This window comes from Zootoca vivipara, chromosome 10 (assembly GCF_963506605.1).
Source record: "Zootoca vivipara chromosome 10, rZooViv1.1, whole genome shotgun sequence".
Classification (NCBI taxonomy): domain Eukaryota; kingdom Metazoa; phylum Chordata; class Lepidosauria; order Squamata; family Lacertidae; genus Zootoca; species Zootoca vivipara.
The window spans coordinates 60,610,194-60,623,841 of record NC_083285.1 but is presented as its reverse complement, the minus strand read 5'-3'; the positions used below and the strand labels follow the sequence as shown (position 1 = coordinate 60,623,841).

Sequence of the window (13,648 nt, the reverse complement as noted above, 5' to 3'; positions counted from 1 at the left end):
CATTGGGAAAGCAGCCACCAATTCTGACAGACTTCACAAAGCATATATATATATATATATATATATATATATATATATATATATGAGAGAGGTGACCAGCACTGGATACAAAAAAGAAGTTGGTAAAAAGTGCTTAGAAATTATGGATAGCCACAACCCTCAGTGTGCTTTAGGTGTTTGAATATACAAGAGAAGCTCTTTGTGACATAAGAGGAACCTGTTGGATCAGATCAATAGCCCACCTGACCCACCATCCTGTTCTCACAGTGGCCAACCAGATGCTTATGGAAAACAAGCAAGCACGACCCAAGCAGAAGAGTAGTCTTCCCTCCTGTGGCTTTCAGCAACTGGCATTCAGAAGCAGGGAATAGCCATGATGGCAAGTAGAGATTTATAGCCTTCTCTGTCCTGAACCCCTGGCCTACCTGGTGGCAAGGAAGCATGTAAAGTCCCCAGTCCAGGGTCGACCCTCCAAAGTCCGCACCAAAGCACAGTCCCACAGAGATCTTGAGGCATCCAAACTGAGGTCCATCAACATGGGCAGTTGAGCAGAAACCAGCACCTCAACTCTGCTTCCCTGTTGCACTTTGCCTGCTGATTGCAGCATCTGGGCTTGAAGAGACAGACAACCCTCACCTGCTCCAAGCCTACTCCAGCTGAGGAATCAAACCTCTTCTCCCAGAGCTAGCGAGCCCCACCTGGTCCTGATTGGTCCTGCTGCTCTGGGTACTGTGCAGTGACCCCCACCCCCTCGTCATCCTCCATCACCCTGTGAGTACTTCCTACCTCTCGTTCCCCATCCCCAGCTTGCACCAGGGTGCCCCAGTCCCAGCTACGCCCCTCCCTGGGATCCTCTTCCTCTTCCCTGTAGTCCTGCCAGTTCATGACATTATCCTGCATGAATTTATTGGATCCTTATTGGATCCTCCTTTAAAGATCTTTTAAACTTAAAACACACACAGACTCCTTGTGCCTTCAAAAAGATCAAACCAAGAGCTGCCTATAAAAATGGAGACGGGCAACTTTGCTCTCTTTTTGGTATGGGGAGGATGGAATTTGAATCGGTTTGCATTTAAAGTCAAACGTATCTAATTAGCACTTTCATGAACAATGCAAGAACTGAAATGCAGCCATCCTTTAAAATTCATACTTCTCTGAATTTTGCGATGGGGTTTTCGAGTAAAATAGTATGAACAAAAAAATGCACATGAATGGGTGAAAACAGCATACAAAAATGCATTGTAGCAGAGGACATGGGAAAGGGGAACATGGAAGATGCCTCGTACTAAGTCAGACCTTTGGTCCATCTAGCTCAGTGCTGGCTACACTGACAGGCAGCAGCACTCCAGGATTTCAGGCAAGTTCTCTCGCAGCTCTACCTGGAGACGGAACCTGGTAGCTTCTGCATGTAAACCAGATCCTCTGCTACTGAGGCACTGCTGGGCTCAGTACAAGGCACAAACATTGTGAGAAATTTGCATCACAATCCCATTTCGTATGCATGTGTTTGCAAACAAGTCCCATAAATCTATTCCTTTCTTGAGATGGAAGGAATGCAGGGATCATGTCTAGGAGAGCATCAAGATAGACGTATACTGATGGCTGCTTCTATGTCCTGGGTCTCTCTCTCTCTCTCTCTCTCTCTCTCTCTCTCTCTCTCTCTCTCTCTCACACACACACACACACACACACACACACACACACACACACACGTATCTAAATACTGAATATTCTTTAGTACTTACAGAACCTCCAGAGTGCTGCACATACAGTCTCTAATGGCCTGGTCTATAAAATGAGGCAGAATTTATTTATTTATTTGCACCCTGCCTCTTCAGCTCAAGTGGCTGAATTGGTTAAAACAAGACAGTCCCTGCCTGCAGGCTTAGAATATAAAAGGCATGGCACAAAAAAGGGACATGGAGGGAAGGGGAGCTGAGGACACTCAGCCATGGATTCTTGAAGTTAAATATTAGCTCTTATAATGGCCACCTTGGATGGAAACAGTGGTTGGACCTGATCTTTCAGCAGAGCTGATGGAATGAGTCTTCCTTCCTTCCCATCTCTCCGACTGAAGGGACCTGCTGGAGTGGCTGCTCCCGGGTGACTGTTGAGAGAGAGGAGACCAAATGTGGCTAGAACAGGCATCCCCAAACTGCAGCCCTCCAGATGTTTTGGCCTACAACTCCCATGATCCCTAGCTAACAGGACCAGTGGTCAGGGATGATGGGAATTGTAGTCCAAAACATCTGGAGGGCTGAAGTTTGGGGATGCCTGGGCTAGGGTTTCAACAGAACTGCTGGTGATAGAGTAAGTCCTGTTTCTCATCTCCACCTTTTCACCTCAGCATCATTTCAGGTGCAGGAGGGGGACACATTGCATTGAAAGATACTCCAAAAGAAGAAACAGAGCGCATCAGAGAAAAAAGTTTTTGTCTAGCATGTTCCCTACCTCAAAAAATGGATTGTGGGCTTTGCGTACATACTGGTATGAAGGATAATCTCCCACGGGCCATTCCTGAAGCAATATTAGCTTGCGCACAGGATACCAGGCAGCCATTGCTCTTGATAGTTAAATTGAACTTCCATGTTTAGAAGCAGCATGCCTCTGAATATCAGATACCAGAGATAAAGAGAAAAATGATCACACCCTTCCTGTGAGCTTCCCAGAGGCATCTAGCTGACCTAAATGGACCATTGGTCTGATCTCGCAGGGCTATTCTTGTGTTCTCAAGAACGGCAAAAAGGTTCTGCCTTGACGGCTCTGAGGCATGCATTGGCAGAACACACACACGGCTTTGTTTTTCTTTAGAATTAATCATCTTTTTCTCCCCACCCCCCACCCCACCCCCAAAAATGTGGAACAGGGCTGGGTTTTATCCCCCCCCCAAAAAAAACCTGATTTCTTGTACAGACTTTGGCATGGCCACTCCTGTTTACACTGTGAGCTGCACCCAACCTTGTGGCTTGTCACTCAAAGTTCCATTCCTGAGTTAGGAAAGACAGAAAGTGGGGGGAAAGATAGAGAAGGGAAGGAGGGAGGGAGATAGAATTGTTGCCCTGGTGTGTGTGTGTGTGTGTGTGTGTGTGTGTGTGTGTTTAATGGGGGGAAGAAAGAAAGAAAGAAAGAAAGAAAGAAAGAAAGAAAGAAAGAAAGAAAGAAAGAAAGAAAGAAAGAAAGAGAGAGGAGAGAGAGGGGCATGAGATTAGAGGGTAACAAAACTAGAGAGGAAGATAAATAGGAACGCAAAGAAAAATATCTTTTGTTCGCGTAAAAGGCTTTCCGCACTCAAACCCTCCACATGACTAATGCCACAGTGTGGTGGATAAAAACCTCTCGGGCACATTATACAAACAAAGCATAACTCGGCCACAGCAAACAAAGGCCTAAGTAACAGTGATTGAATTCATCTTAAAACAACAAATCAATTCTTCCCTATTAATGCCCTAAATACCAGCGTAGGAGCACTGTCCTGTTGTAATAAACAGCCATGTGTTCAATTACCGTCTGTTTTCCCCCAACTACTGCTCTCTTCAGTAATTACGGCGCGCAATGCATTCTACACTGACATTATATTAATGCGCTGGGAGGGGAGACCTTAAATACGAATTAAATCAAGGCTAAACATTTCAGAAAGCCGTGCGCTGTGTCGCACAAGTGCTAACAGCACATTATTTAGAAGGAGTCACAGAGGGGTTTTTTCTGTTCTAGCGGCTACTGCTTCCCCTCTCCGATTAAACAAAACAAACCGGGGAGCTGGGGAAGGGAGAGAAATTTCTGCAAGGGGGGGACAGAGAGGAAAAGAAAAAGCCAGAACAAAAAGTAGAAAGAAAATGAAGCAAATATCTCAGCAGTGGGACAGGGGTGCCCCCCCCCAAGAAGCAGAGTGCAGTTAACCTTCCCCATTAGATTCCCCCAATGCTGTTTTATCTGACAAAAAGGGACCCTTGTCAATAGCCTTTTGTGAAATATGCGCCTATGTCAAATCAGTTCCAAGGAAGGGTAATAATAATCATAATGCTAAAGAAGAAGAGAAAGTGCGTATGTGTGTGTGTGTGTGTAGGGGAGAGACCTTCGGTAGGAGTCAGGTAGCAACGAACGCATAACAGGGAAGGGGGGGGGAGAGGAACTTTTGTTACCATTGCTGTTTCTGATCCATGACAAAAGCAGAAGGATGGAAGTTCAAGAAAAGGTTTCTCTCCCTCTGTGGAACTTGCAAAGCCTTTCGCCCTCCCCCGCCTTCCCCCACCCTGAACCGAACATTGAATAGTACCTAGTAAACAAACGGAACAATAGGTGCGATGAAAGCTGTGTTGATTCGCAAAGGGTTTCCCTGTGCACACGACCCCCCCCCCAACCCCCAACCCCGGTCCTTGTTCTATTCCTCCTGCTCTCTGCCCTTTCTTTTTTTCATTCTGCAGGCGCTCCTGCTGCACAGTTTGTATTCCGATATCAGAACAACAAACAGCAACCTGGGCAGAACACAGGAACCCGAGGAAGCTGCTTCATACCTAGCCCGGGACTGTCGGCACTGACTGCCAGCAGGGCCTCAGGCAGGAGTCTTTGCCAGCTTTGCCTGCAGATGCCAGGGAATGAAGCCGGGGCCTTTTGCATGCAAGGCTAGGCCCCCTCTGGTGTCTGTCTGAGGGTCCTAAGAGTTGGCTTCCTGCCTTGTAGGGCCAGACACTTTCCGGAAGAGGCATAAGGTTTATAGTCGGTTATTTTGATCGTGAAGCATCTCTTTCCTTCTGTGATAAATTGCTTACAAATATAACATGGATAAAGTAACCATACAGACGTGCAGCCTTTAAAATAGCAACAGAAGAAGAAGAAGAAGAAGAAGAAGAAGAAGAAGAAGAAGAAGAAGAAGAAGAAGAAGAAGAAGAAGAAGAGTAGTAGTTTGGATTTGATATCCCGCTTTATCACTCCCCTTCACGAGTCTCAAAGTGGCTAACATTCTCCTTTCCCTTCCTCTCCCACAACAAACACTCTGTGAGGTGAGTGGGGCTGAGAGACTTCAAAGAAGTGTGACTAGCCCAAGGTCACCCAGCAGCTGCATGCGGAGGAGCGGGGAAGCGAACCCGGTTCACCAGATTACGAGTCCACCACTATTAACCACTGTACCACGCTGGTTCCCACTGGCCAGCATTTTAACCTCAAAGGCAAGGAGGATTGGGTGCCTCAGGACCAGGGGGCAAATGCAACCCTCAAGGGAGCCTATCTGATTCCAGCTGGGCAGGAGTTCCACAGAATCGGGCCCACAATACTGAATGCACAGCTCCCGGTGGATATGAGCCATGAATCTGAGCCATGAGGGAGGGCTAACTGCGACTCCTCCAAAGACCTCAAGGTCACCCAGCAGCTGCATGTGGAGGAACGGGGAAGTGAACCCGGTTCACCAGATTACGAGTCTGCCACTCTTAACCACTACACCACACTGGCTGCCTTGAGCCAATTCAGAGTACTGGTCCATCTAGCTCAGTATTGTCTACACTGACAGGCAGCAGCTCCCCAGGGTGTCTAGTAGGGAGCCTGGGAATGCTAGGGATTTTACCTGGGGTTTTCTGAATGCAACATAATAGTCTCTCTGTCTCTTTTGTGTGTGTGTGCGTGTGTGCGCACACACACACACACACACACACACACACACACACACACACACTACTTTATTACACCAAGCTGTCAGTGTATCATTATTTTATGTGCTCTGCCACTGAGCTATCGCCTTCCCCCAAAGGGGGTTCAGCAACTCCCTTTTATCCTTCCCACATGACAGTTCTTCCAGTCCAGGTCCCAAATGTATCCATTTACTGCCTCATCCCAGCACACTTCCACTGACTGGTCCACAGCTGAGATTGACTGCTAGTCTAGTGCAGTAACTGGAAGAAGGCTGAGAACCAACACTGTGTAATTTGTCAGAGTGTTGGAGTGGCTGTAAGGAGACAATGGTTCCAAACCCCACTCAGCCATTAAGGTGAAACCTTTGTGGCTGTTATGAGCCCTCTCTCCCAGCCTAACCCAGGACAAAAAGAAGGGGAGAAACATTTTTGCTTCACTGAGCTCCTCCAGGGAGAGAAAGGGTAGAAATGAAATAATTAAATGTACCCTGTACTGATCAGTCAGCAAAGAAAGGGGAGCCTACATGATAAGAGTCTCCTGGATCAGACCAAAGATCCCATGCTTTCAGCCATGGGAAGGATCATACCTCAGTGGTAGAGCATTCATTTTGCATGCAGAAAATCTCAGGTTCCTTCCCTGGCATCTCTGGGTAGGGCTGGGAGGGACTCCCATGTGAAATCCTGGAGAGCTACTGAGCTAGTGGTCTAAGGGCAGATTCCTACGTTAGCAGCATGCATTTGGCCCAGCAGGTTCAAAAGGGCAGAATATGGACTCAGTGGAAACCCATTTAGAAGGGTGGAGGAAGCTAGAGCAAACTTTCCAAGAGTGGCCCCAAACTAGACATTTGCTCATGGCAGGTAAGAGGGCAAACTATGCACCTGACTTGAAAGGACGCAGTATTTTTCCCAATGTGTACAGTTTGCATTGTGAGCTATTCCCACCCCAAAATCTCACACCAATCCTATTCAGGCCTAAGGATGGATGAATATCAGTTGTCCAATCTTAAATTTGGCTTGTTCCATTCCCACATATGTTTGCCATTTTAGCCACTCCCATGAAAAGTTGCACACATTCTTCTGTACATTTATCCTAAGATGCATTGTTAAGAAAGAATGCAAAATCGCACCTAACAGAACACATTTTTGTACATTGGTTTCTCTAGCATATCTTTTTGTGTCCATGCTTTTCACTGACGTACACTTTTTTGCACACATTCTTTGGGCAGAGAAGAGCAAAGTTCAGAGAACTGTGAATTTTGAAGTAGAGCTGTGTTGGTTTCTGCACTGGCTTACAAAGTGTGAATTACATAGGCTGTTGATGTCAAACGGGCCCTGAATAGGTTTCTCTCCCATTCACAGCCCTTCAGGCCCAGAGGCATTAACTTTCAACTGATAAGAAATCCCTGCCTGCGTCTACCAACCTGGTGTTCACAAAACAAGCATGTGGTGAGCAGAGTCCCAGCCGTGTGTTTTCAGGAAAGCGAAGATTTGGAACAGACTTGGCTCCAAAGGCAGATGCACCGGACTTCCAGGGCATCTTAATCACCTTCAAACAAGCCAGCTCGGATGCTCAGCCTAGCCTCTCAGCCTCCACTCATCGTCTCCTCTCACTTATTTGGCTGTAATTTCCTGCCGCTCATTCCCTCCTCCTGAAACAGGGCAGTTAGGGGAGGATCCCGGGAGCTCTCCAGCCCTCCGCGCAGTGGGCACAGGTGGCACCAAAAACTTTCGAGAGAGCCCTCTGGCACTGCGGAGCTGTCCGTGCCGCCTCCGCAAGCATCTCCTATTAGGGAGGAAAGAGAACAAGCACCCACTAGAGCTAAGCCAAGCAGGCCTCTTTAATTAGGGCAAGCGCTTGATAGCCACTTCTTCATGTTGAAAAACACACAGCCACACAGGCCTAGGAGGTCTGATTAATTTTAATATGCACGGTCATGACAATTGCCTCGGGTGGGAGAGAGAGGGAAAAGAAGATTCTCTCTCTCTCTGTGTGTGTGTGTGTATGTGTGTGTGTTTGGGAAGTGGTGGAGAGGAACCCTTTTGCTTGCCGACAGATAGGCCCCGGATAAACGCAGGGCAGATTAGGAGGTTACTATTCACCGAGGGCCTCGCAGCCTTTTCAAAGAGGCACGACGAGAGGCCTAGGAAACAGGTGGCTGCCTCTTTACTCCTGCATAAATTGTGTCCCCTAAAAGGCTGTGGAGTGGGCAGAGAAGACTGGCACCATCTGCGGTGAATATTTGCACATTAACATGCCGGGTCAGAGGCGCCTCAGAAGACAACCTGGAAAGCAAGGCTCACGGCTTCTGTCAAAAGACACTCAGTGTGAAATCAGCCTCAGGCCGGGTCGCTGCTGGGTACTTGGGAAGATGCTCAGTTGGTGTGAGCATCTGGGAAGAGAGAGCCAATACTAAATTGTATAATCAAGGCTACTGGATGCTGTAATCGAGGGGTGAGGAAGCTCATGCAGCCCTCTGGATCTCCTTATGTGGCCCTTGAGACTCTGCCCAGGTCATGCCTTCTCTGCGACCTGCTCTGTGTCCTCCTCAAGTGGTTTTGCCCACCTGGAATGTGCCAGCAAAGTGTCATAGTGCTTCTTGCTTGTTCAGATGGTTGGATAGTTGGATGGAGAGAGGTGTGGGTGGAAATGTCTAGCTGGTATGCAATCTATGCTCACACTTTCCCCCCTGTCCCAACCCACCACTGGCCCCCCAAAGGTCCCCCCACGCTGGTGTTCAGCCCTCAGGCTGATTAAGGTTCCCAGTCCTGCCACGAACCAAAGGTAAGGGGTAAAAATAAGATCCTCCTCAATGAAGGCGCCTCCAGAATCATTAGCAGTGGCGGCGGGGGGAATTGGACAAACAAAAAAAACCAAATCATAATTTAATTATAATTATTGGTATGTTTTAAACAGATTTTATATGTGTATATTAAAATATGCTCACTGTTACAAAGTCCCTCCAGTGTTCAATCAAAATCTAGCATCCTGTAATTCAAGCCTGTTAAAGATGTCGGCCTGCCCTCTGGAGATGCACAGAATAAGTCCTTGCTTGGACTTTGCTAGTGAGGGGGCACATATGCAGGGACCTGCAAGTAATTAATATCTGTGTTAATAAAATGGAATGTCATATCCTCCAACATGTTGATGACCAAAAGTGAGACACACGTATTCCCAGTTACACTCCTGGGTTGTCCTGACTTAATTGGGGCAGTTGGTGGGTATGAGAGGGTGTTCAAGACCTCTCTCCAAATTTCTGTTGACTTTCTTTCTTTCTTTTTTGCCCAATAATGTTAAGAAATCCATGGAAACTCTACAAAAGGTGCTGGATATCCAATGGTTTTAGAAGCTGTAATATAAATCAAATGCAGGTCCTGCCGATTGCTTTCCGTGGGAATGCCAATTCAGCTGACCTCCTCCATTCTTAATCCTGGCTCTACCACACCCATCCACCTGCCTAGCTTGTGCTAAGAGTTTGCACACAGATAATTTCTGAGCTCCCAGACAGAGTGCAAATTGGATAGGAGTTGGGACTGTTTGCAGTGGCAGAATTAAAAACATCTGCATTAGAAATGGAACCAGCCGGACTGCACTAGCATCTTTCATTTCTATTATAATTAATAAGGATGCAGCTTTTGTTAATTCATATGCTACATCAATTCATGTAACTTTTAATCAATGAAGAAATTTGCCTTGATCAATGGCTACTAGCCGTGGTGGCTATATGTTATGCCTGAACTGCTGGGGAATTAGCTTTTGTGTCCTTAATATAGGCTTCCTGGAGACACCTGTGGGGAACAGGATGCTGTCTGTGATAGACCTTTGGACTGCTCTTCCAAGGCTCTTCTTGTGGTCTTATAAAAACTGTGGCCACCAATCATCATTTTTAGTGACCCAGCACTGTAGAGTGTTAGACTAGGACCTGGGAGACCATGGTCCAAATCCCCACACAAGCATGAAGCTCACCACATGACCTTGGGTGATTCACACACTCTCTTAGCCTAACCTACCTCACAGGGTTGTTGTGAGGATAACATGGAGAGAGGGGGGGTGAACAATGATGTACACCACCTTGAAGGGAATGGAATATAAATCTAACAGGATTATTAGTATTACTTTAAGTAGAGACAGTCTCCCTTGGATCACACACAGAACATCAGTGGTGCTTACTCCCTGTGAAGGGAGGTTAGGATTGAAACCCTAGCCTAGATTGTCCAACCCATTGCTGGGGCTCAGATATAAACCTACTGTATTTTCCTGCTGCTCCGGAGGATAGCAATGGATATGAATGATAAGTAAGGAGATTCCAACCAAACATTGCGAAGACCTGCTGATGGCAAGAGCTGTTAGTCTAATACAGAAGGTGGTAGACTCTCCTCCTTTGGAGGTTTTTAAGCAGAAGTTGGATGGTTGCATATCAGGGTTTCTGTAGCTGTGATTCATGTATGGTAGGGGGTTGGGCTGGATGGCACTTGGGTTGGCACTTCCAACTCTATGATTCTAATAATGTAACAGCCTGAACTCATATACCCAGTCAATGTAAGAGTTCCTTAACTGGGCAAAGCAGCCCTAGTAATTAATTGCTGAACTGTAAGAAGCCACGTTTGTTCCATCACACAGAGGAAAAGAGGCAGACGAAAACAGCCTTTCAGCCAAAAGCAAAGTTTTCCTACAAGCTCTCTCACTTGACCCCCTTTAGTTTCTTTTGCATTTGAAGATGTCTTATCAACATCTTAGCTGTCTTTTATCAGCCCAGAAAACCAAAACCTACAGATGCTCCAAACCTTTTGAGGATGTAAAGCAAGAGAGGCTTGGAAAGCATTCTAAGCAACATCGAAGAGGTAAAGAGAGCAGCAGCAACAACAACAACAACAACATCATAAAAAAGAACCCTGCCATTGACTAGAATCAACTTTTCACTCTCAGTATTCAATTATTAGTAGATTGGGTGGGGGGGACTCTTGAAGGTGACAAATGGGCCAACCGCTTTGAAGCAGGAAGATTTGGCAAGGCTTCAAACTGCACGCATTCTATCATAACGTCTGAACCCTCAATAACACCACCACAGCATTTAAGGGCTTCCTCTTTTTTTTCCACAGGCATGGCTCCTGTTCTCCTACGTCTTCCTTTCTCTTAACTCCCTCCCCACCCCTTCTTCTTTAATCATCAGTTGTGTGTTTATGCATCTCCATATGGTGGTGCTTTTGAAAAAATGGTGCTCCGGGGTTATGCGCTGGCTTGCTCTACAAGATGAGACACAGGTTGGTGTTGTTGGTTTTCCCCCACTGTAGCCCCCCCCTCTCCCCCCAGGATAAAGCTGCACTGAGGAGAAATATGACCGTAGTGCAGCTCCCTTCCCAGCAGCGGAAGAGTGTGGGGAACCAAACTTGAAAGCCCTCAGTTGCAAAGTACCCTTGTTTCTCCTTCATTTACAAAGTCTCTTTAGTGCAGGCTTCGTCAAAGGCGAAGGTGAGGATGAACCAAACAAACGAGACTCAAACCTCAGCCAATTAGAGTATCCCGAGGCTTTCCCCCAGGTTCTGATTGCTTTATTTCACGCCTCCCGTCTTTTCTCTTCTTCACCTCATCAGATCCTCTCCCCCCACCCACCCACCAAAACAGAACCTGTTATTTCAAAGGGCCTTCTCTCGTTGTGTCCATTAATGATCTCCTTTGGAACACCGATGGCTCGTGAAAGAGGTAAACCTCTTGATTCCCTATCAAGAGATGGTGATTAAAAAGTTTGATAGTATTAGGGGACATGGGCAGTTCTCATTTCAACTGAGGTTGTCAAAATCTAATACTGTTCTTCTCTCCCTCTACACTCCATCACAGAGATATCAGACATTCTGCAAAACAAATCCTATAAGTGTTCTGATTTACTATGAATGGAAATACTCCTGGAAGATAGGCCTAAGAGCTAGGATATGGGTAGGCAAACTAAAGCCCTGGCCCAATCGCCTTCTAAATCTGGGCCACGGACAGTCCGGGAATCAGCGTATTTTTTACATGAGTAGAATGTGTTATTTAAAATGCATCTCTGGGTTATTTGTGGGACATAGGAATTCATTCATTTCCCCCCAAAAAATATAGTCCAGCCCCCCACAAGGTCTGAGGGACAGTGGACCGGCCCCCTGCTGAAAAAGTTTGCTGACCCATGAGTGGTGTTTCTGCCTAAGTCCCTAATCAGTACTCTTACTCTCAACCTAAAAGAGTTCTATACACACAAGCATGGTATAATAAAGGATAATGTTTGCAGTGCTTATGAAGGAAATATAAGCTGCTGTTCAAATGAGTACGAGAGGAAGAGTCAAAGCTCAATGGCAGAGAGCACATGCTTTGAATGCACAAGGCCACAGGCTCAATCCCCAACAGCATCACCAGCCAGGGTTGGGGGGAAACTCCTGCCTGCAACTCGCCAGCCAGTGTAGGGAGTTCAAAACCACAACTTAATCCTACCATGTTAGGAAGTTGAACTAATGATGAGCATGACAAATTAGTTTGTAAAAATAAAAGCTTTCCATATTTTATAACATTTTGCAAAAGTTAAAATGGTGAATTAAATCATCCATGCTGGACACTTCAGTCTATCTGGAAAGAGATCAAGGACTACATAGCAAAAACAACAACCCTACAATCTAACCAAACTAAACAAAAGCCAAGTGGCTGTTGGGTTTTTTTGCTCTTATGAACAGGAGTGGACTTTGGTCATTCAAATTTTAGCGGTCCCCTGTGCGAGGCCAAATTCCGGACTGCCCCTGCCTCTTGCCTTCCATTCTGCTCAATTCACTATGTCATAGTTGCAACACCCTGCAGCACCCCCTAGGCTTGGTGCCCAGTGCAGCGGAGCCAGTTGTGCTACCCTTAATCTGCCTCTGTTATGAACTTGTGCCATGCCCCATGTTTTCATCTGCCTTCTGGGCCTTGGGAGAACACAGAAGGCTGTCTTCCTAGAGCAAGGGAACAGGAGGAGAGGACAACATTCTTGTATCTCTTCCCACTAATGATTTTAGCTGGAAGAGAAATGCCATGGTCAACAGGCAACCCACAGTGTAAGGGCTGGAGGTCTGTCACAACCTATAAGCCTTTTCCAAACCCACTCCCATTATCTTCATTATTGTACACCAGAAATAGAAGGGGACTGACTCTTCTTCTTCCGAAACCCAAGTTAGAGAGAGGAGGATGCTTCCTTTACAATAACACTGGGTGACTTCAGTAATAGGTTCATGCCTTTGGGGGGTATGGATGTTAAAGTAGCACTGATGTAGAGTGCATCAGTGGGAAATCAAACTCTCCAGATTCTATGTCCACAAAAACACTTGGCTGAAATGGCTCAGATTTGCACTATCTGCTCACATTAAGCAGTAGCCAAACAATGACAGAGAAAAATAAGAGAAGGAGGCAGGGACTGGGAAGCTGCAGCAGACAAGGGGATTACATCTCACCAGATATCATGGAGAGAGAGAAACAAGGGAGAGACACTGGAGAAAGTAGCATGAAATAAAGCATCTTTTAAAATCTGCAATGAATTATATGAGGCTTTCCAAGTGGAAATGGTTTTTCCAAGTGGAGAACTTCATTCTATCAGGAGGTTTAGAAATGTCAGAGAATTTGAAATGGAAGGGGCTTACCTGTCCCATGTTGTTGCTGCTTTCAACCTACAAATGATACACAACTGAATCTACCCCCCCCCCCGCATTTGCATTGCATTTCCTTTGCACTAAAATGTATGGGGTGGAACAACATAATGATGCAATTTTGCCACCGTGGACAGAGAGATGAATAATGTAGTTTTTGGCGGCCAACAACCCACAGCGCAGAATGGAAATAGTGCTGAAGACAACAAATCCAGGGCAGAATGGAAAATGTTGCCTACTTACATCCCTCCCAGTGTGAAGCTTGATTCTCAAGTTATGCTTGACATTGAGAAAACAAATGGGCTTCATTCAGAAGAGCCTATAAAGAATTCTTGTGTCCAAGACTTGTGTGTGTTCCAACCTGTTATCACACATGAGACTTAATTTATTACTTC

At 46.2% G+C, this 13,648-nt stretch overlaps 1 protein-coding gene across 13 annotated transcripts in view; it reads right to left on the bottom strand.

Annotated features, from left to right (window-relative positions):
• SOX5 (SRY-box transcription factor 5) overlaps positions 1 to 13,648 on the bottom strand; it is a 729,285-nt gene that overhangs the window by 252,031 nt on the left and 463,606 nt on the right. Inside the window, exon 1 of one of the 13 annotated variants that reach the window (XM_060279179.1) lies at positions 4,140 to 4,333. The exons of the other annotated variants lie outside the window; for them this stretch is intronic. The gene's annotated coding sequence lies outside the window, so the exon portion shown is untranslated. Of the gene's footprint in view, positions 1 to 4,139; positions 4,334 to 13,648 lie in introns of those variants that run through there. 13 annotated transcript variants of the gene reach the window in all.